This window comes from Balaenoptera physalus (genome assembly GCF_965194825.1).
Source record: "Balaenoptera physalus genome assembly, chromosome: 5".
In the NCBI taxonomy this organism is placed as follows: domain Eukaryota; kingdom Metazoa; phylum Chordata; class Mammalia; order Artiodactyla; family Balaenopteridae; genus Balaenoptera; species Balaenoptera physalus.
The window spans coordinates 49,805,539-49,826,904 of NC_138884.1; the positions used below are offsets into that span (position 1 = coordinate 49,805,539).

At 38.4% G+C, this 21,366-nt stretch overlaps 1 protein-coding gene and 2 long non-coding RNA genes across 3 annotated transcripts in view; 1 reads left to right on the plus strand and 2 right to left on the minus strand.

The window, feature by feature from the left end:
- The window catches only part of LOC309661547, a 544,407-nt gene that overhangs the window by 489,676 nt on the left and 33,365 nt on the right, over positions 1-21,366 (minus strand). The gene's annotated exons all lie outside the window — the stretch shown is intronic.
- The window catches only part of ARHGAP24 (Rho GTPase activating protein 24), a 510,476-nt gene that overhangs the window by 235,483 nt on the left and 253,627 nt on the right, over positions 1-21,366 (plus strand). The window lies entirely within an intron of this gene.
- Positions 6,855-21,366, minus strand: part of LOC309661546 — a 29,279-nt gene continuing 14,767 nt past the window's right edge. Inside the window, exon 2 of the long non-coding RNA XR_014264065.1 lies at positions 6,855-21,336. This is a non-coding gene — a long non-coding RNA (uncharacterized lncRNA). The remainder of the gene's footprint in view (positions 21,337-21,366) is intronic.

A 21,366-nucleotide genomic window follows, 5' to 3' on the forward strand; every position in this document is an offset into this window, starting at 1 on the left:
ACTGCAGTTAATGTCTCAGCTGGTGCTATGGGGAGCTCTGGAGCTTGGATGCTTCTTAGAGTTGCTCTAACCTGAGGGACCAAGCCTTTGTTTCCTGGCATCAGCTAGTCTAGTCATTGACTGGGGGGAGGTGAGACAAGTAAACTCATGTGAAGCAGCTCCAGGTTGCAATGGAGAACAGTTTCCATGAGGGCCTCTATGAGCCATCAGCCAATATACCGGCCTCTGGGATCTAGACAGAGCATCACAGTATCCATTAGAGTATTTATAGCTTTATCTGTATCTAACTTTCTGTATCCCAGACAATGTTTCAGACTTTTTAAATGTATCACTTAATTTAATCCTTACTACATTATTATTTAATCCTCACCTCTATTACTATATCCATTTCCAGGTAAAGAAACTGAGGCACAGAAAAGTAGTTTGATCAAGGTCAAACAGCTAACACTAGCTAGTAAATGCATGTGTAAATATAAATATAAATATATATATTACTTATCACTGACTTTATTTATATATGTATGTATTCTGACTTAAAATATGAGATATCAGAGTATTAGAGGATGGAGCCTAGTTTTTGAAATATGAACTTGCGAACAGTTTTTATTAGTAGTAATTGAAGTCGATAGACTTGTATCTCTTCTTAGCTCATCCATTAAGGATGGCAATTTGGGCACTTGAAGTGAGAATAGGCATTTTCATTTACATGCAGTTATTTATATGTGTAAGCCTATCATAAAGATATGCACTGGCTAAAGATGTTCACTTAGAGTTATAAGGCCACAACTATACTGTCATGAAAAAGTGGGGAGAAAACCACACTTGTCTGCAGTGGACTTTCTTGTATGTGAATAGCTATGTGAAAGGAACAATCTGCACCTGTAATTTTTTCTTACAGAAAACCATTACACGCTGGAGTTCAGTTCTCTTCATGGCAGAACTCACACTGCTGAAATTGGCCTCATTCTTCACTAACTTCCTCCACACACTAGCCAAGTTATCACCACTGTCTAGCCACCAACAAGCACACCTAATACTGTTCCTTTATTGGGAATCAGTCCAGTGACCTGCACAGGTATTATTCAAGCAGAGACCCATTATGAGTTTTAAGGGCAATTACCAATATTTCAGACTCCCAAAGCCCCATCTCAGCCCAGTGTCCCAAATCAATAATAAGTAGAAAGTAGAGGTTTTCTTCTTCTCGTCCTTCCTCCAGAAAAATAATAGAAGAGGTGAACACAGGGAAAAAAAGGGGATGAGAGGTGAAGAGGCAGCTATGGGAACAAAGAAAAAAAGAGAAAATTTAAAAGGTAATTTAAAGTGATTTTCATCTGCCTGGAAATGAAAGTAAACCCTTCAACAAAGGAGAAGGTGTCATTTATCCCAACTTTAGCCAGGAATATACTAATTATTAATAATATCCTTAGACAATTACATATTACTTATGTAAATTTTAATTAAAAATGTTTCCATTCTAACTACTTTCCAGAAGGATTTTCAGAGGTAATTGAAAAATTGGAAAACATGGGTGCCGAGAGAATCCAATTAATGCATTATGGATCTTTTTGCTAAAAAAAAAAAAAAGAAATGCATTTACCTACCAAAATTGCAGACACTTACGGGGGCTTCAGAGATTCCCTGAAACCCAGTTGTGGACTCCAGCTTTAGAACTGTAATTTAAATTTAGGGACAAGAGATGTAATTAGTCTCTATCTTTCTATCTCCATCTCTATATTTAGCTATTCATCTCTGTGTTCCTGTACATCATCTATTTCATCTATATACATATGTGCATAAACATGACAATTTTTTTTATTGTTTGTAACTATGTGGTACTAGTAATCAGTTTTTGACTTTTACTGCCCTGATTCAGTTGTGTTTTTTTCCCCCGCTGGTTCTATGATTATGTAACTCTACAGATCTATTTTATGCATTTACAAAAAAACTTTCTGGAGAACATTTCATGGCTCTGGTGGCTATAAAATTTTTAATTTACCAAAACTTGAACCTACTTAGATGGTCAGTGCAGCTGTGCTATATGAGGCCATCTGAGAGACATTCATGGGTGTCTCTGAGAAAGAAAAACATGTAGCCAATTTTTGAGTTTTTGAGATAATTATGTGACATCAGCAATGAAAGTTTATCATCCAAGTCTGTATTTGCAACTCCTTCTAGGGTGATCAAATAATGTTATTGGATAAATTAATGTGCTGTCATTTAAATTTGGTATCTACTTTATAGGAAAATTCGGGGATATTTTAATAGTGTTTTAGTATAGAAGTTGGTCATTTTCTTGATCACTGGTTAAATATGTTGCTAGGGCATTTAATTTTACAACACACTCTTTATCTTAGTTTTTCCCTTTTGTGTTAGTACTGTAAGTTGAAAGCCATGTAATTATATTTGTTACCCAAAGGCAACTAGGACAATCTCTTTTTTTGTCTGCCTATGTCTGTAGGCAGCCGTGAAGCTTGTATTTTTTTTCTTTGCTTAGTTAATGTGTGCAAATCATTTAGAGAATGTGAGTAGGAATTGTTATGGAATGAAAACATAATTCTGTATACACAAGTAGTTCTGAACATGACTTAAATAAATGCATTGAAAATCAGCATGCTTTAGCTACTCTGTATTCTTCTATATAAAAAAAGTATTTGAGATGTTTGCTTCAAAATTCCCTTCCTACTTAAAATGCCTTAAAATATACATTTAAAAGAGGCTATTAAAATGTCACAAAGGGCATTTAAAAATGTTTGTAATCTCTTGAAATTCCTACTACTGCCATGTCAACCAAAAGACATTTGGAGCATTTATAAACCGATCATAAGATCCCACTTTTGAGAAGTGTCCATATGAGAAGGGCTCTCTTACAGTATTTGTAGACATGTTGACCTACTCATATTCATTTTTATCATTCATTCTATATCCTAGATCAGGGGTCAGAAAACATTTTCCAGAAAGAACAAGAGAGCAAATACTGTTGGCTTTGCTGGCCATAAAGTATCTGCTACAACTGCTGAACTCTGCTGTTGTAGCATAAAACAAGTGGGTATGGCTGTGTTCCAATAAAACTTTATTAATGAATACCGAAATCTGGGTTTTATATAATTTTCAAATATCAAGAAATATTATTCTTTTTTTGATTTTTTTCCAATCACTTAAAAATGTAAAAAGTAGACAGTAAACCAGATTTGGCCCATGTGCCATAGCCAGCCAACTCTTGTGCTAGATTAAAAAAAGCAAACCTATGAAAAGGAGTCTGAAGATACTATTATAAATCACTAATCCCCACTGGTGCCACCAGAGACAAAATTAGAATTCTGAGACAGAGTGTCTCCCCAGGCCATGGCATTACCCACTGCCTCAACATCATGATTCAGGACCTGTTTGCCAACATTTTTATTTAGAAGCTCCATCTCTGAATAATATCTCTTTTTTTTTCCCCCAATAATGATGAATCTAAAACGTTTTAGTGACCAAACCGAAACTCTCACTTTAAATTTTGTCTTAGCTCATTTAGAACTCTAGAATCTGACCAGAGCTGAAATCTGTGATGTGACTTTTAAAGCAATGAATACCATTAATAGGAGACTGGGTGTGCCTAGCATGAGAAACATTTCCCATACTTTGTTCAGTCCACACAAGTTCAGGGAGATATTCATAAGTATTCTGAGATGGAAGCATCCCTTGCAAGATCAAGTAAGCTTGAAGTTTCTTCTAAACTCTCCTTTTTACAATGTACATTAGCATCTTAAAGCTCTAAATATCTCACACCAAATGTCAATACTTTGTTTGCTCGTAAAACTAACGAACTTATTTTCTCAGAGGAGTAGTTTATTCCCCCCACCACTCATTTATGAACATATTTCTACTCCTAACCCACCAGTTTTCCTTTAGCATCAGTATGAGAAACACTTCCATAATTTTTAGAGCTAACATTCACTGAACTGTGTGAGGCCTGTACTAATGAATGTCAGATTTAAAATACAACAGTTCATTTAATATGAATACACTTGTGATAGATGCCATTCTCCTCACTCGTCAACAGTGATAAAATTCACATTCCTAGTAAATGCTAAAACCAGGCTTCACACTCATCTGAGCCCACAAAACCACCACATGCTACAGCTTCCTTATACCAATGAGAATATGGATAGGTTAATTTTCTAGATCCCACAGAGGCCAAATATCCAAGAGTTAAGAAAAATAAGGACAACAAATGAAGAAATGAGGTTATGGATTTAAAAGTTAGTGTACTCCGTAGAGAACAGACTTGTGGTTGCCAAGGGGGAGGGGGAAGGGAGAGGGATGGACTGGGAGTTTGGGGGTTGGTAGATGCAAACTATTACATTTAGAATAGATACACAACAAGGTCCTAATATATATAGCACAGGGAACTATAGTCAGTATCCTGTGATAAACCATAATGGAAAAGAATATAAAAAAGAATGTCTATATGTGTATAACTGAGTCACTTCGCTGTACAGCAGAGATGGGCACAACATTGTAAATCAACTATACTTCAAAAAAAAAAAATTAAAAATAAAAGTTAGCGTACTCTGCATTTCCTTCCTCTCTCCACAAGACTCGCATTTCTTGTGTTGTCTGTGTTCTCTTCCTCCTCCATCAGATTTGATGCTCTTGAGAACAGAAATGATACCTTCCATTCCTAGTACCTAGCAGAGTGACTGTCATGTAGTATATGCTCAATGCACATTCGTTGAATTAATGCATAGACTAGACCTCAGTTTTATCATCCAGGGAATGATTGTATTGGATTAGCCAAAATGAAAAGAGCCTTGCATATCTGAGCTATTTAATTTGATCATAGCTCTTTGTCTCAATGCCTTAAGAGACTGGAGAAGTTCATTAACTTCACAGACTCTACGCTCTTTAAAAAGCAGTCCGCATTGCCTCATCCTTCACTCCTTCATGACCACTAACACCAATTGTGTCATTTAGTACTTTGACGATAGAAGCTGTTTATTAACAAGTTATCTGCTGGAATAAATGTGATCCCCTCCCCCTCATTGTTCTCTGTGGCCTGGTTTTAATTATGTACTCATGGGCTGTTTGCATTCACCTTTTTTATCCAGTAGTTGAAAAGGGCTTTGCAATCCAATCAAGCTCAGAAAACAGACAGTACTGTGCTAAACAAATGTCAGTGGCTGTTACTAGGAAAAGAGTATTTCTCCAGGCAGTTCTTTTTCTGTGGCAGTGCTTCTTCGAGCTGTATCTTAGCCAGGGAAAGGGTGTGTCTGAATGAGGCAACGGCCAGTGAGGAGAACAACCATAGGTTAGAAGTGATATGGGAGTGAGAAAGAGAAAACATACTTCACAGGAAACGCAATATATCAGAAGAAGGAGGGTGAGAATGCTGCAGAGCAGCTGCTGGTAGTTAGGTTGTAGGAAACAAGCTTGCAGCAAGGATGAAACCAGCATGTCACCAAGTCCTGTGCTAACTCTCAGGGAACCAGGGTAGCCTTTTTCATTTTTCTTTTTTTTTTCCTTTTCATTTTTAATATAAAACTGAGCTGAATGGGTCCTGAATGTTTCCAAAAGTGAAACCTCAAGGACCATCTGCAACCCAATAATGCATCCTTGGGCCTGTTGGACATCCTGACTTTAAAACAATTGTTATCTTTGTCTATTGATCTGTGGGTTCATTTGGCCTGTGTCTGTTTTTCAAATGCTGCCTTTCTTGAGAACTGTCCATCTTCACAGCCCTGTGACATCAGGCCTAGAAAGGCCCAAATTGAAGTCCTGAGAGGTCCTGATTTGGCAGAAATGTATGGTCCTACCTGCTAAAATCCCTACACCCCAATTAAGAAAACTGGCGACTTGGGCTTCCCTGGTGGCGCAGTGGTTAAGAATCCGCCTGCCAATGCAGGGGACACAGGTTCAAGCCCTGGTCCGGGAAGATCCTACATGCTGTGGAGCAACTAAACCCATGTGCCACAACTACTGAGCCTGCACTCTAGAGCCTGTGAGCCACAACTACTGAAGCCCATGTGCCTAGAGCCTGTGTTCTGCAACAAGAGAAGCCACCGCAATGAGAAGCCCGCGCACTGCAACGAAGAGTAGCCCCTGCTCACTGCAACTAGAGAAAGCCCGCGCACAGGAACGAAGACCCAATGCAACCAAAAATAAATAAATAAATTTATTTAAAAAAACACAACTGGCGACTTGAGGTAAAGTCACCTAGGATTTATAAAACCCCAATTTATTCTGGGTGATTCGCTAAGTACTTTGTTAACTATAAAACTCTTTGCTTTAGGTATACAAGAGTAGAAAAAGACCTAGGACCTAGGAGGAGAGATGCCTAAGGGGAAAAAACTAGGCATTGATGGTGAGGAAGGAAAGTCACGAAGCCCGCCCTGGAGACCAGTGTAGGAAGAGGAGAGAGGTATCAGACCTCTCTGTCAGACAGTACTAGAATCAAATCCCAGCTCTGCCACTGGAGCTAGTTGCTTAGTCTCGCTAAACCACAGCGTCCTCTTAGTGAATGTGAAGTAAGAATACCTCCCTTGTAAGGCTGTGGTGAGGATGGAAGGAGATAAGGGTATGAGGAGCAGTCAGCACTCTGCCTGGCCCAGAGAATGGCTTACTGAAAAGTAACAAGATTTAGAACTATTGTCCATATAGTACCATATATAAATAAGCACTGGCCTGGATATTGAACAGTCTTAGATGGCATTATAGATGCAGTGGAAATTTAGGAAGACATAGGTCATTGTGGACTGGTGTAATCAAGGAAGGCTTCCCAGAGGCAGTGAATCTGCAACTGGAATGTAAAGAAACTACAGGATTTTGATTAGATGACTATGGTGTTAAGAATTTTTTTTTTTTTTCAAATATTGATGAAGCACGGAGAAAGTTCTGAAGCCAGAAAGGGGTACTAATGGAGTAAGAAGGGGGGATGTACCAAGGACATGTAGTGTGATTCATGTGTGCCCTGCTGTTCTACACAGTCCTGGAGAGGCGGCCATTTGGCTGTTCCTTCTATAGGGCCAACTCGGAAGAGCCCTGATTCTTAGGGAGCTTGGTAGCATTCAGACACCAGGCTGCCCTCACATAGGCAATCAGCTGATTTTGTGAAAATACAACAAGATTAATGCTAATCAAATGCTTATATTTCAAATATTAGAGTAGAAAAACAAAATTCAAACTTAGTACATTCAAATTGCATCAACCAGTTCTGGGTCTAATAGACCTCCCCAACTTTAGAGGACTGTCACTAGATTGTCATCATGCAGTGACATTGGTTTAAGGATCTGCTGGTCCCACACCGAAGGTTTTCCCATGAACTTCTAACTTGACCAGCAGTATTTCTAAACTAAACTTTTGTGTGCCTGTGACAAGAAATAGGTGCGAGTAGAAAGAGTGCTTATTAGTCTGCTAGGGCTGCCATTACAAAGTACCACAGACTGGGAGGTTTAAACAAGAGAAATTCATTTTTTCACAGTCTGGAGGCTAGAAGTCCAAGATCAAGGTGTTAGCAAGACTGGTGTCTTCTGAGAGCTCTTTCTTTGCCTTGTAGATTGCTGCCTTCTCCCTGTGTCTTCACATGGTCTTCCCTCCGTGTGTGTCTGTGTCCTAATTTTTCTCTCTATAAGGACACCAGTAATATTGGATTAGGACCTACCCTGATGACCTCATTTTAACTTATATACCTCTTTTAAACCCTATTTCCAAATAGGGTCAGCTTCTGAGGTGCAAAGGGTTACTTTGTCAACATATGTATTTTGGAAGAACACAACTCAGATCAAAACAGAGTAAAAAAGATGAGACATCACTGTACTTCCAGAGGCTTCTCTTTTTATGGGGCAAACTCTTCCTCATGTTTACTACTTACTACTTGAGCCCTATCCTACTCTTCAAGGAAGGTATGTACACCTTCCTTGCTGTATGTACACCAAGCCACAATCCAGAATTCCGCTCAGTTCTTTCATAAATGTTGGAAAGCCTGAGTGATTAACCAACCAAAGGATTAACTAAAAAACATGTGAAATAGAAATGGAGGCTGCCCAGAGAAAGATCAAATATTTTATGTCTAGCTACTCTTTCCTGCAAATTGTCCTTGGATTTAAAATTCTCCTTAATTTTGTTCCTAGGTTGTTTTTTTTTTTCTTGTTCTTTGTTTTTATCACTTTGCCTAAAGGAAATAGATTAGACATCTAGCCTTGTGTCATTGTTAGTAGTTAGTGTTTTTGGGCTTTTTTTTTTTTTTAAGTCCAGGCTAAATTTTATTTGGGAACAAACTCCTTTCCAAAAATGGTACATTAATGCCTTAAATACTACTGTCATGTGTCTAGTCAGGGGGAAAAAGCCAAACGGAACCCTTGATAGATCTCATCCAGTTGCCCAGGCCTTCTGTAGTGAATTACCAACTTGTCATTCCGTGTGTGGAGGAGCAAACAGTATCAAGACAGGCAATTAAGGCTTCTGGAAAACGATTAGTGCAGGGGCATGACATGATGTGGGGTTCATTTCTCCAGCACCAATCACACTGTCTTTCTCATGACTCACTATTTCTGATGTGTCACTTGCTTACAGGAATCACAGGGGAGATAATGACAGATCTGTGCTTGGGGGCTGTTTGGCTCTAATGTAGGGGCTGTGATTTGTCATAATGTGTTCTTTGATTGAAAGATAACTCATTCCGATATGGATATAACTGATGCAAATCAATTCTCATTTAAACAGTTGATTTATTTTGTTTTTTAATTTTTGTTCAGCCTTTCTTTCCCACAGATAACCTTACTGCCAACTTAATTTTATGGAAATTACCTCAATTGCCTGATACCAAATATAAAAAACTGCTTACATCTGCCATTTGGTCCTCTTTCCCTCTATTTCAACAGAGCAGTGGTCCCTTTTCCTCCCTAAATCCAGTCTTGCATCTGTCGTGGAATTCCATGCACTCCCACCTTTTCAGAAGCCAGCCATAATCTACTGATTGTGCTGTTTCCACCTGGTTATACAGCTTTGTTTTCTATATTGGATTATCCCCATAGGCTCACAGGGGTAGCCTGGGAACTGGAATTTTTATGCAAAAATGTAAATTAATCTCATGTATACTAAAGTTTTAAAAATATGAGCATACAACATGCTATTATTCCTCTGATTTAAAAAAAATGATCTCTTGGCCACTGTCCTCCCACTATCCATCACCTCCTGTGTTTTGTGTTTTGCTTCTTTTTGCAATAAAACTGCTCTATGCTCTATACTACACTCTCTCCAGTTCCTTTCTTTGGCTCAACCTGTTTGTCGCCCACCACACTCCACCTGACTTTTTCTTATTATTGTCATCAATGGCCTCTAATTTTCCCAAATGCAACAATTACGTTTCAGCTTTCATAATAATAATTGCGACCATTTGACACAGTCCATCACTGCCTCTTTCTTTCTTTTTTTAAAAAATTTATTTATTTATTTATTTATTTATTTTTGGTTGCATTAGGTTTTCTTTGCTGCACGTGGGCTTTCTCTAGCTGTGTCGAGCAGGGGCTACTCTTCATTGCAGTGCGCAGGCTTCTCATTGTGGTGGCTTCTCTTGTTGTGGAGCACGGGCTCTAGGCATGCAGGCTTCAGTAGTTGTGGCTTGAGGGCTCTAGAGCGCAGGCTCAGTAGTTGTGGCGCACAGGCTTAGTTGCTCCACGGCATGTGGGATCTTCCCGGATCAGGGATCGAACCTGTGTCCCCTGCACTGGCAGGCGGATTCTTAACCACTGCACCACCAGGGAAGTCCCCACTGCCTCTTTCTTGACACACATTCTTCACTTGGCTTCAAGGACACCACACTTTCCTGGTTTTCTTCCTACTTCACTGCCCATGTCTTCTCAGTCACCACTGCTTCTTCCTCCTTGTCTCCTTAACCTCCTCATGTTAGAGGGAACTTGGGCTCTGTGTCTGGTCATCTTTGTCCCAGAGATCTGTAGTATATTCTCCTAGCTCATGTACAGACTCTACTCTTCCCCTCACTCTGTTTTATCCCATACACTGTAGACAGAGTGATAATTTTTAATAAAGTTTATTCTTTAGAGAAGTTTTAGATTTATAAAAAAAATTGTCCAGAAAGTACAGAGTTTCCTTATATAGAGTCATGTTTTTGATATTCAAATCCAATCAAGTCATCTCCTATTTTTTTAAAACCATAACCCTATCACAGCCCACAGGCCCCCCCATAGACTATCCAGTGTGTTTCATCTTCCTTCTTTGCTCTCTAACCACACTGGCTTTCCTTCAGTTTCTCAAATGTGTCACGCTTCACTGTAGCCACAGAACCTGTACATATGCTGTTCCCTTTTTAAATAATTGGTCCTCCCCATCATTCCAAGATTCATAAGATAACTCCTACTCATTTCTCAGATAGTACCTCATTTGTTACTTCTTCAGTGAAACCTGCACGTGATTCTCCCTCCCAGTCTGTCTTAACCCACTATTGAAGGCCCATGACCCATTTTTCTTGTATAAATAATGTATCTCTCCCTCACAAAAGTCTAAGTTCCACGAGAGCTAGATCTCTGTTTTTTGCTCATTATCTTATTTATAGCACATAGCCAACTACCCAACATGTCATGGCCATTTAATTAATATTTGTGGAAGGGAGAGAGGGAGGAACTTGGAAGGAAGGATGAAAAAGAAGGGGGGAGGGAGACATAGGAAATCAGTGTAAAGGAAGTCAGTGTAATCTAGAAATGGGTAGATTCTGGGGTTGATAATCAGGAGCCTTGAGTGTAACACTAATTCTGTTACTCAATTCACACTCAAGGTTTGGTTAGTTCAACAAACATTAGCTATGATTAGCTATGATCCAGATATTATGTACCAAGTTCTTATTCTCAGGCAGCTATGGTTTGTCATCCCAGAGAACATCCCTTAGAGGTAGAGTTCCACTGAACCCTCTGAAAAACACTGATTAAATCCATTTATGAAGCAGTCTAGCACTCACAGAACCAGTAGGTCGGTGAAATGGGACTCCTGCTCCTGCTGTATCTCTTAGGCAAGTCCTCTAATCCCTGTGGTATCCATTTCCTCATCGGTGACATAGACATTACATCATAGAATTACCAGATGAGATTGTGTATGTCAATGTCTGCAAAGTGGTGTCACCCAAATGAGCATAATTTAGTCCCATTAGTCTACCATCATATGCGTGTCTAACTTGTCCTCAACGCTCCTCTCTTTAGGGGCACCTCATTATTTCTAATGTGTTGGAATCCAGTGATAAGTCTTAGTAACATCATTCGCCATCATTTTCTCCCCTAGTTGATGAGATGTGTAAAAATCAAATTGTGTGAAAGGACTCACTGGAAAAAGAATGGGATGATCTATGTGCCTGTGTAAAAAAATGGATTTCTTTTATGCGGTTGTGTTCCCTTCCCTCTCAAAATGCTGAAAAATCCAGATCTGAGCCATAAATGACTCCTGTCCTCAGTCAATATGAACTGACAACGGAACGTTAAACCCACCCATTCTGCTCAGCCCATTGTTGTTAACCTGTGGACCCCAGTAGATTTGATTGCTGCTTCCTTTGAGATGAATGTTTCCTCCTGCACTTCCTGGGAGCTAGGGGTGCCTATTCATTAGTTTTCTGAAACACAAAGCCTCAAGGGCATACATGATACTACTGATGGGAGTACTAGTGATGAGACTGTTCATGCATAGGAAATGGGTTGTATGCTCAGTTGATTGGCTACTGACTGAATTATGCAGAAAGATCCAGGCACAATGGCTTAGTAAGTTAATAGTGGCTGAAAACACTACCTTATTCAAAGCACAGTATTACTATCTCCTTGCTCTTCAAACTAATTGGAGGTCTCATTTTAAAATATTTAAATTTGAAGCTTTTACATGCTCTCACTTTCATGATATTTGCTTTATCTTTGAAGCAACTAATGAGTCCCACCCTTCCAGCAAATCTTGAATCTTTAGGATTCCTTGGCCAAATTAATATTGAAAATTACTTTTATATAAGACCTAAGATTCACCTAATAACATTAGATTTTATCTTTAACTGCAAAAAAAAAAAAAAAAAAGAAAAGAAAAACCCAAAATCAAATGGGGGAATATAATTTTGTTTTAGAATCTCAACAAGATTTAAAATAAATGTCTCCTTACAATATACATGACATATGCTATTTTTGAAAGGATTGTTTGAACTAAAAAATGTGTTCCAAATTAGAGTTAATATTTTTCTATTAAAAAAAATAACAGTAAAGAAGCAGCTTCTTGACATTTCTCAGTACCTGTCACATACATTAGATAGAAACTATCTCACATAGCAGAAATTATAAAGATCCACCTTCTCAGTGAGGGATGAGTATCTATATACTTAGATGTGGCTAGAACAGCAATAGGAAGACTAACATATTTATTTCCATTTTTGAGAAATATGGAATCTGGATCAGATAAGATCCCTTGCTTTTTAAGGCTGTACAAGTTTGTTCATTCATGTAAACTCCAGACAGTTTTAAAGTGTTTCTTGTAACCAAGGGATGAGTGGTTGTGGCTTTTTTATATTCCCAAGATTATAGATTTAAATCCATTAAAAGATAATGTTCACTAGTGTTTGTGAGATTTGCTATTATTGTTTCCATCCTTCTATTCCAAACATGAATTGGCTTTTAAAGAAATCAGTTTGAGTCTGAAATTAAGACAAAAAGAATATTGTAAGGAAAATGAAATTTAATAAATCCCTTTCTCTTATTTTATGGAAGTTGTAAGGAACCTCAAAGATTGTTGTGTTCATTTTGCAGTGAGGATTATGGTTCCCAGAGAGGTTATTGTGGCCAACCTTGTATAAATGCCCATGTTCTCAGTTGAGTAGTCTTTCTACTCTTCCACATTCTGTTTGATTGTATTAATATTAAAGTTCCTTGGTTTCTCAAGTTTAAGTAGCAAGACTACTCCTATTCTGCTTGATTCTAGTAGTGCAGTGGTGACAATATAGTGATCACCATAATAGATACTATTTGATGTACTTTAAGTGCTAAGTATAGTGTTAGGCCCTTTTTATGCATTATTTTATTTATTTTTTGCCATTATTATGAGTTAAATATTGTTTTCTCATATGGTGAAGTTAGGTTCAAAAGATTAAGGAGCTTTCCAAGATCACAGAACTAAGCTTGTGACACAGAGTTTGGATCCAAGTTTTCTTTTCTAAGTTGGTTTACTTAGGATGAGAAATAGAAAATGATCAGAGAAATTAAAATTTTGTCCTCTAGTCAAAATATTGTGAGATTTTATTAGATCTCTAGAACATGGTGTCTGTAGTTAACTATCAATATATTTTATTGATGAAAATTTCTGTTATATTTTATATATCATGTTAATAGGAAACTGTTGGCATATTTGACAACAAAATTTTTCCTGGCTTAATTAATATTTGATAATTGGGCTAGATTTTGAAGAGATGCTTCCTCTCAACAGCAGGATTTGAGTCAGTTTGTCTGTTGCTCTTATCTGTTGTGCATCTTCCGTGGAGGATGGTGGCCACACGCCTGCACACCTGTCGAGTGGCCAGTACTGTAGTGGTTATACCTGTGTCTCAAGACAGAGAATTAGGAAACCTTCCTTCCCATAACCTGCCCTATATACGTATGTTGTCAGAGTGCTGTTCAGTGTCAATGGGGAGGCAAGGTGTGGAGGGATGGGAAAACTTTGTAGTCTTTTCAGTAGTTTGTTAAGGCCACATACATAAATGTATTAAAAATAAGATGGTAAATAATTTCATGGAAAATTAACTCAAGAAACTGACCAAAAGTCATTAAAATGCCATATGGAAGGAGGGAAGATGAAGAGATTGCATTTATCCAACCATGTGATGCTGAACTATCTTGTTATGCCAGCTATCATCAGGAAAATTTCAGTGTGGAGGACAATGTTTCTTGAATATTTACCTTGAAAGTAAGCAAATCAGTATAAATTGACAAAATTTAGGGCTTGTTTAAAGGCACTATATTATTTGATATTAAGTTCTGTGTGGGCAAACATATTAACTTCTAGTTTCATAACTATTCTATCAGAAAAAGTTTGATCTTAACAACTTTACTCAGATAGAATTCATGTACCATACAATTCACCCCTTTAAAGTGTACAATTCAATAGTTTTTTTATATATTCAGAGAGATGTGCAACCATCACCACAAACAAATTTAGAACATGTTCATTGCCCCAAGAAAGAAATCTCATACCCATTACCTCACTTCCATTTCACCCAAGCTTCAAACATCAGGCAACCATTAATCGATTTTCTATCTGTATAGATTTCCCTATTTGGGACATTTCACATGAATGGAGTTATACAATATGTGGTCTTTATAACTGCCTTCTTTCACTTAGCACATTTTCAAGGTTTATCCATATTGTAGCATCTATTCCTTTTTATTGATGAATAATATTTCATTGTATGGACATACCACACTTTTATATATCCTTTAATCTGTTGGTGAATATTTTGCTTTTCTTCCACATTTTGGCTATTTTGAATAATGCTGCTAAGGACATTCATGTACAAGTTTTTGTGTGGACATATATTTTCAGTTCTTTTGGGTATATACCTAGGAGTGGAATTGCTAAGTCATATTATAACTCTATGTTTAACATTTTGAGGGATTGCCAAACAGTTTTCCAAAGTGACTGCATGATTTTTACATTCCTACCAGCAATATTGGAGGGTTTAAATTGCTCATATCCTCACCACTTTTTAGGTTATAGCCATCCTGGCGGGTATGGAATGGGATATTTTTGTGGTTGATTCACATTTCCCTAATGGCTAATGATGTTGAACATCAGTTCATGTACTTTTGGCTGTTTGTATATCTTCTTTGGAGAAATATCTGTTCAAATCGTTTGCCTATTTTCAATGGAGTTATTTGTTTTGTTTTTTGTCGTTGTCGAGTTGTAAGAGTTTTTACATAGTCTGGATACAAGTTTCTTATCGGATATATGATTTGCAAATATTTTCTCCCATTCCATTGGTTGTCCTTTTACTTTCTTGATAGTGTTCTTGAAGTACAAGAGTTTTTAATTTTGATGAAGTCCAATTTCTCTATTTTTGTTTTTGGTCACTTGGTATCATATCAAAGAAGACTTTGCCTAAATCAAGGTCATGAAGTTTTATTCTTCTAAGTTTATTATAGTTTACTCTTACATTTAGGTCTAAGATTCATTTTGAGTTAATTTTTTTGTGTAAGGTGTAAGAAAGAGGCCCAACCTTTTTTTTTTGCATGTGGATATCCTATTTTTCTAGCACCATGTGTTGAAAGGGGCATTTTTTCCCACTGGATTGTCTTGGCACTCTTTTTTATTTTTTAAGTTATGAGGTTTTCTCCCTCTGGTTGAGTCAGCTGCAGATAGCACAATTCCAGGCATGTTTTTTTAAAAAGCCTCATTCTTTAACTTCCAATAATTCTCTTGTCTGCCACTTGGCATCGACTTTAGCCCCAGGGAGGATGCTCAGCTTCTAGCGTGGGATCACCATGGATTGCCTTGTGATGTTATCAAAACCTTGAAAATAAAAGGAGCATGTAGAGACTATGCCTCACCTGGCTTGCTCTGTTGACTTCTTCTCTTAATGGGGCCACTGGCCCTCTTCTAGCTTCGGGCTGGAGGAACTGCCTGGGCTCCCCGCCTGGCTCCCCTCTTGCCTGCCTCCTTCCCTCCTGCCTTGCCATCACCCTACGTCTTGATAGTTTGAGTCTGCCTGGACTTCTCCTCATATGTTCTTCCCCAGGTTGCCAATATGCATTTCGCTGAATGGAAAACTCAGGACTTTTCCATCACTCAGGGTATGATCCTTAACTCCTCTGTCTTCATCACCCTTGACATCCAGTTCATCAGTCAGGGATGCTGACTAAACTTCCAGAATACATCTCCACTCTGTCCTCTTCTCTCCATCACCTCTTTCTCATTCTTATCTAGGCCATATCATCTCTCTCCTAGGTTTCTCAACTCTATTTTCCTCCAAAATTCCAGAAAGATCATTTTAAAATAAGCTAAACCAAGTCACTGGCTGTATGAAGGCTTCAACAGCTTCCCACCGCCCTTAGTATATCATCCAAACTCCAGGTCCTGCCCACAGCCCAGCAGGATCGGACCTCCACCTGTCACCCCTTGCTCACCAAGCTCCAGCCACACTGGCTTGCCTTAGAGTTCATGAGAGCCCCCAGACTTTTCAAATGTAAAGCCTTTTGTGCATGTGGGACACTCTCCTTATAATGCTCTTGCCTCAGTTTTTTGTTTGTCTCTATTTCTTATCATCTGAATCTCAATTTAAATGTCTTCTCCTCAGAGGAGACTTCCTAATGAAAGTAACTACCTCCAATCTAATATTCTTTTTTTTATATTGAAGTATAGTTGCTGTACAATATTATATAAGTTACAGGTTACAATATAGTGATTCACAATTTTTAAGGACTATACTCCATTTATAGTTATTAGAAAATATTGACTATATTCCCCATGTTGTACAATGTATCCTTGTAGCTTATCTTATACCTATTAGTTTGTACCTCATAATTCTCTACCCCTATACTGATCCTCCCTCCTTCCTCTCCCCGTTGGTAACCACTAGTTTGTTCTCTGTATCTGTGAGTCTGTTATATTTGTTTCTTGTATTTTTTTAGATTCCACATATAAGTGACATCATATAGTATTTGTCTTTCTCTGTTTGACTTATTTCACTTAATATAATGTCCTCTAAGTCCATCCATGTTGCTGCAAATGGCAAAATTTTTTTCTTTTTTATGGCTGAGTAGTATTCCATTGTGTGTGTGTGTGTGTGTGTGTGTGTGTGTGTGTGTGCATATACCTCATCTTCTTTATCCAATCATCTGTTGGTGGACACTTAGGTTGCTTCCATACCTTGATAATTAGAAATAATACTGCTATGAACACTGGGGTGCATATATCTTTTCGAATTTGTGTTTTTGTTTTTTTCAAATATGTACCCAGGAGTGGAATTGCTAGGTCATGTGGTGGTTCTATTTTTAGAATGACCGTACTGTTTTCCACAGTGGCTACACCAATTTACATTCCCACCAATAGTGTAGGAGGGTTCCCTTTTCTCCACATCCTTGCCAACATTAGTTATTTGTGTTCTTTTTGATGATAGCCATTCTGACAGGTGTGAGGTGATATCTCATTGTGGTTTTCATTTGCATTTCCCTGAGGATTAGCAATGTTGAGCATCTTTTCATGTGCCTGTTGGATTTCTGTATTTCCTCTTTGAAAAAATGTCTGTTCAGTTCTTCTACCCATTTTTAATTGGGTCATTTTTTTTTTTTTTGATGTTGAGTTGTATGAGCTGTTTATATATGTTGGCTATTAACCCCTTATCAGTCATATCATTTGCAAATATTTTCTCCCATAATAGTATTCTTTATTAGTCATCTTGTTCATATCTGTCACAAGGCTTTACACTCTGAATTTAATGACGTGTTAACTTTTTTCATCTGTTTTATTCACCATTGTATTCTGTGTTCAGCTCATAGTTGGCAGACAATAAACAATCAAATATAAGGATGCTTTTTTATCACTGTCTTTCTTACCTCCTCTTGCTCCTATTTCCTTCATGTCAAGTGAGTGGAAGAAGATGTCATTCTTTGCATATTTTAGCTGATGGCTTTATCATGAGATAAGCCCCCGCCTCACCACCAGATATTTTCAAATATAATACCCCCTGTATCTTCTCCTCACCAACCCCACACTCTCCCAGAAACACAGATCCCTGGGGCACAAAAGAGCAAGAGTAGCTGCTAACTTTTTTGAACATTTATTCTGTTCATTATGTTTGGATTCTTGTTTAACTTAACAATGCTGTAAGGTAGTTGCTATTTTTATCATGATTTTACCAAGAAGAGAAAGCTCAAGGTGAAGTCACTTGTCCAAGGTCACCAGCAGGTAAAATGGCAGATGCAGGGTCCCTTTCATTAACCATTTTGCGATTCTTTCAGAAGGATCTGAGGAGGCTAGACGTTAACAGGAGGTTTTTCTTCCTTCAGCATCAGACAGGTAGATATGTGTCTCCCTCTACGCAAGAAAGAAAAGACACTATAGAAAACAATATTGGGATCAGAGGGAAGATGGTGCTCGAATGGCTTTTGTTATTAGGAAAAAGATGGGGGACTTCTTGGAGAATGTCTATGGTGATATCTTGTTAAATGACTCCGAAGTAAAAAAAGGAACGTTTAAAAAAAAACAGGTTTTTGTTTTCATTTTCAGAAATATCTCTGAATGCAAATAGTTTGAGGGTGGTGTCATTAAATGTGTGAAGCTTCTTGCTGTCTGAATGCTACTTATTTATTTTTAGATTCAGTTTAGTTCAGTCGGGCATGTTCATGGCTCAGAGACAGGCAGGGACGCCCAATACCTGGTAAATGGTTGCAAGGACTGTGGCAAGGAACTGTCCCTGTTACCTAGATGTGGGCCATTTTCCTCCCTTGGAACTGGAAGAAGAGCCATGATAGAGAAACTGACTGAAAGTTGAGAGCGAAACTGGATTTGTTGCAGTGCCTAGTGACATTTTGGTGCACGGTTTTACAAACTCACAGCACCATTCCATGAGTGTAGGAGAGGAAAGAAGTGTCCCAAGGAGATAACTTCTTTTGCAGGCCCTGCTGTTTTTCCTTCATGTTTTATGTGGTAGTTAAATGTTACAAGGGCAGCAGACACCACCTCACGTGGTATGATTATGTAGTTCAAAGACCAAACCAACTAAAAAGATCTGCACTTTAAAAACTCTCATTTCCACTGAGGGGATTATGGAAAACACGGCTGTGTTTAAAAGTCTATGTTCTATTTGCCAAAGTGGAGGAGGGAGTGGAAAAGTTGGGTGGAGTAAACAGGCCAGTTGCCATGTGACTCCTAGAGGGCCTGTGGGGAAGACGCCAGCTGCCACCAGTTGGTAGGATTTGGTCACCAGGGCACAGAGTGGGCAATTGTCCTCGGCTTTGGAGGCAGAAGCTGGCAGCTGACCCAATAGTCTGCTTTCTCCTACAGAGATAGACAGTCATCGAGCTGAGATAGTGATGGTGTCTCTCTCCTATCGTGCAACCTGGAAACTGGGAGAAAATGAAGGCGGGCCCAAGAGAGTGGAAGGAGGAGGAAAATAAAGAAAAAGAATACTGATTAACTCTGCATGTCTATTCAGCTTAGCTTGAGATTGATTTTGCTCACTGAATAGAACAGGAAACCTGCATTTCTTTTTTTTTAAATTAATTTATTTTATTTTATTTATTTTTGGCTGTGTTAGGTCTTCGTTGCTGCGTGCGGGCTTTCTCTAGTTGTGGCGAGTGGGGGCTACTCTTCGTTGCAGCGTGCAGGCTTCTCATTGCTGTGGCTTCTCTTGTGGCAGAGCACAGGCTCTAGGCACACGGGCTTCAGTAGTTGTGGCACATGGGCTTAGTTGCTCCGCGGCATGTGGGATCTTCCTGGACCAGGACTCGAACCTGTGTCCCCTGCGTTGGCAGGCAGATTCTTAACCACTGCCCCACCAGGAAAGTCTAACCTGCATATCTGAATTGAATAAATAACAGAATTACCAAATTATAAGTGTAGGAGAAAAGATGAGAATGAAAAGTGTGGGAGTTTGTGTACATATAAATATATGTAGATAGATATAGATATAAATGCATGTTGAATTAATTCATTGATACCTACTCTATACCAGGCAAAGACATATTGTGTAAATTTCACAATGATGCCAGTAAGGTAGGTTCTTTGAGTCCAATTTACAAATGTGGAAACTGAGGTTTGTGACAAGGTTTAGTCTCTGGTTTGTATGACTCTAAAGTATGTGTAGTTATCTAGTGTTTATATATTCTCCATTATTAATGGTTTCAAGTTTTTTTAATATCACTAGCTAGCGTATAGGTTTCTCAGGGGGCCAAAACATTATCCTACCTTTGTTATATCTCAGTGCCATTTTGCACATAGTTTATAGGCAACAAATAATCATTTTTATGACCTTTAGCATACTGTTTAAACTTGTTAGAATGTAGATATTTTATGGTAAAATATATTTGAAGTTTCATACGGAGTACTTTAGTTAAAGTGTTGTAAACCTCATGGTTTACATGAGACCCAGAGACTGAAGTCTTAGATAATTGCAGCTTATGTGAAGTCTCCATGCATCATCAGGACCCCTGGATATCAGTTAAAGGCAGAGAATCTGAATCTCTGAGCAGTAATGAATGATTCTGAAGTTCAGATTCACCAGGAAGAAATTGAAAGCCAAAGGAAGACCATGTTGTTAAATTACTGTATACGGTTACCTGGCTGGAAAAGGGAAAAAAAAATCATGGAAGCTAAAATACATCACTGTCATTAGATATTTAGGAGAATAAAAGATGTCTGGGACCTTGGAGGAGAAATAGAGAAGAAGACTAAGGGATGTCAAGTGTTTGAAAGAATCAAAGAAACCAATCACACAGAGAAGAGAAGCATTGGTGTCGCCCTGGAGGGACAGTTCCCAATCATTCCACTGAGACCCCCAGGCCAGCTGAGACTCACTGCAGGTTAGCACAAGAGTGCTGTGACTCTAATTCTACCCCTTGCTCTCCTTCTCAAGGAGGCACCCGAAACTCAAGTGAAAGTAACCTTAAATCAACTTTAATTATAAATAAGCAAATCTCTTGCCAACATCACTATGTTAATTGTCATTAGCTACTCCTAGATTGCAACGTAGCTCATAGCACAGCAGCGTGACATCGAGCCTGAAAACTACTTGGGTATTTAACTTCTAGGTACTTTCTAGATCTCAAATCCCACGATTTACTGATGATTTTACTAAGAACTATTGAATTGTTGTTCAGTAGGTGGTTTTTATCCTCAGGATCTTTTTTTAAAAAAGCTTCTCTTTTAAGGAATCCATCTATTTGTAAAAGTATCTATTTCCAGTGGTTCTGCTGTGTTTGTTTCGATTATCACACAGGAGTTCAGCTTTTCCCAAATACTCATTAAAAAAATGGAAGCCATTTTCCACTCAAAAAATGCTTTTCATTTTGTAAGACTCCAGAGTCCTTTACTGGTAACATGACAATTCAAACATGTTTGACATTAAGCTTCAACCCTAGAGCGGGAGGGGACCTGGCTTCCATTCCTTGGAATGCTTATTTGCTTGATTTCAAATCCCATGGCCCCTGAATCTATGAATTTTTAGAATTCTGCTTTTAGTCTCAGTCACATCCTCACTTGGTATGTGTGAGAAAGATATAAGGCCCAAATCGCTGAATGACTGAGTAGAATTTCCTAAATGAGAGTGAAAATTAGTCCTCTGAGTGAGAATGTAATGAGAATGCACCCTTGGCATCTTGGTTATTAAATGCTACTCCACTTTTTAAGAAGAGAAAGAGAGGGTGAGAG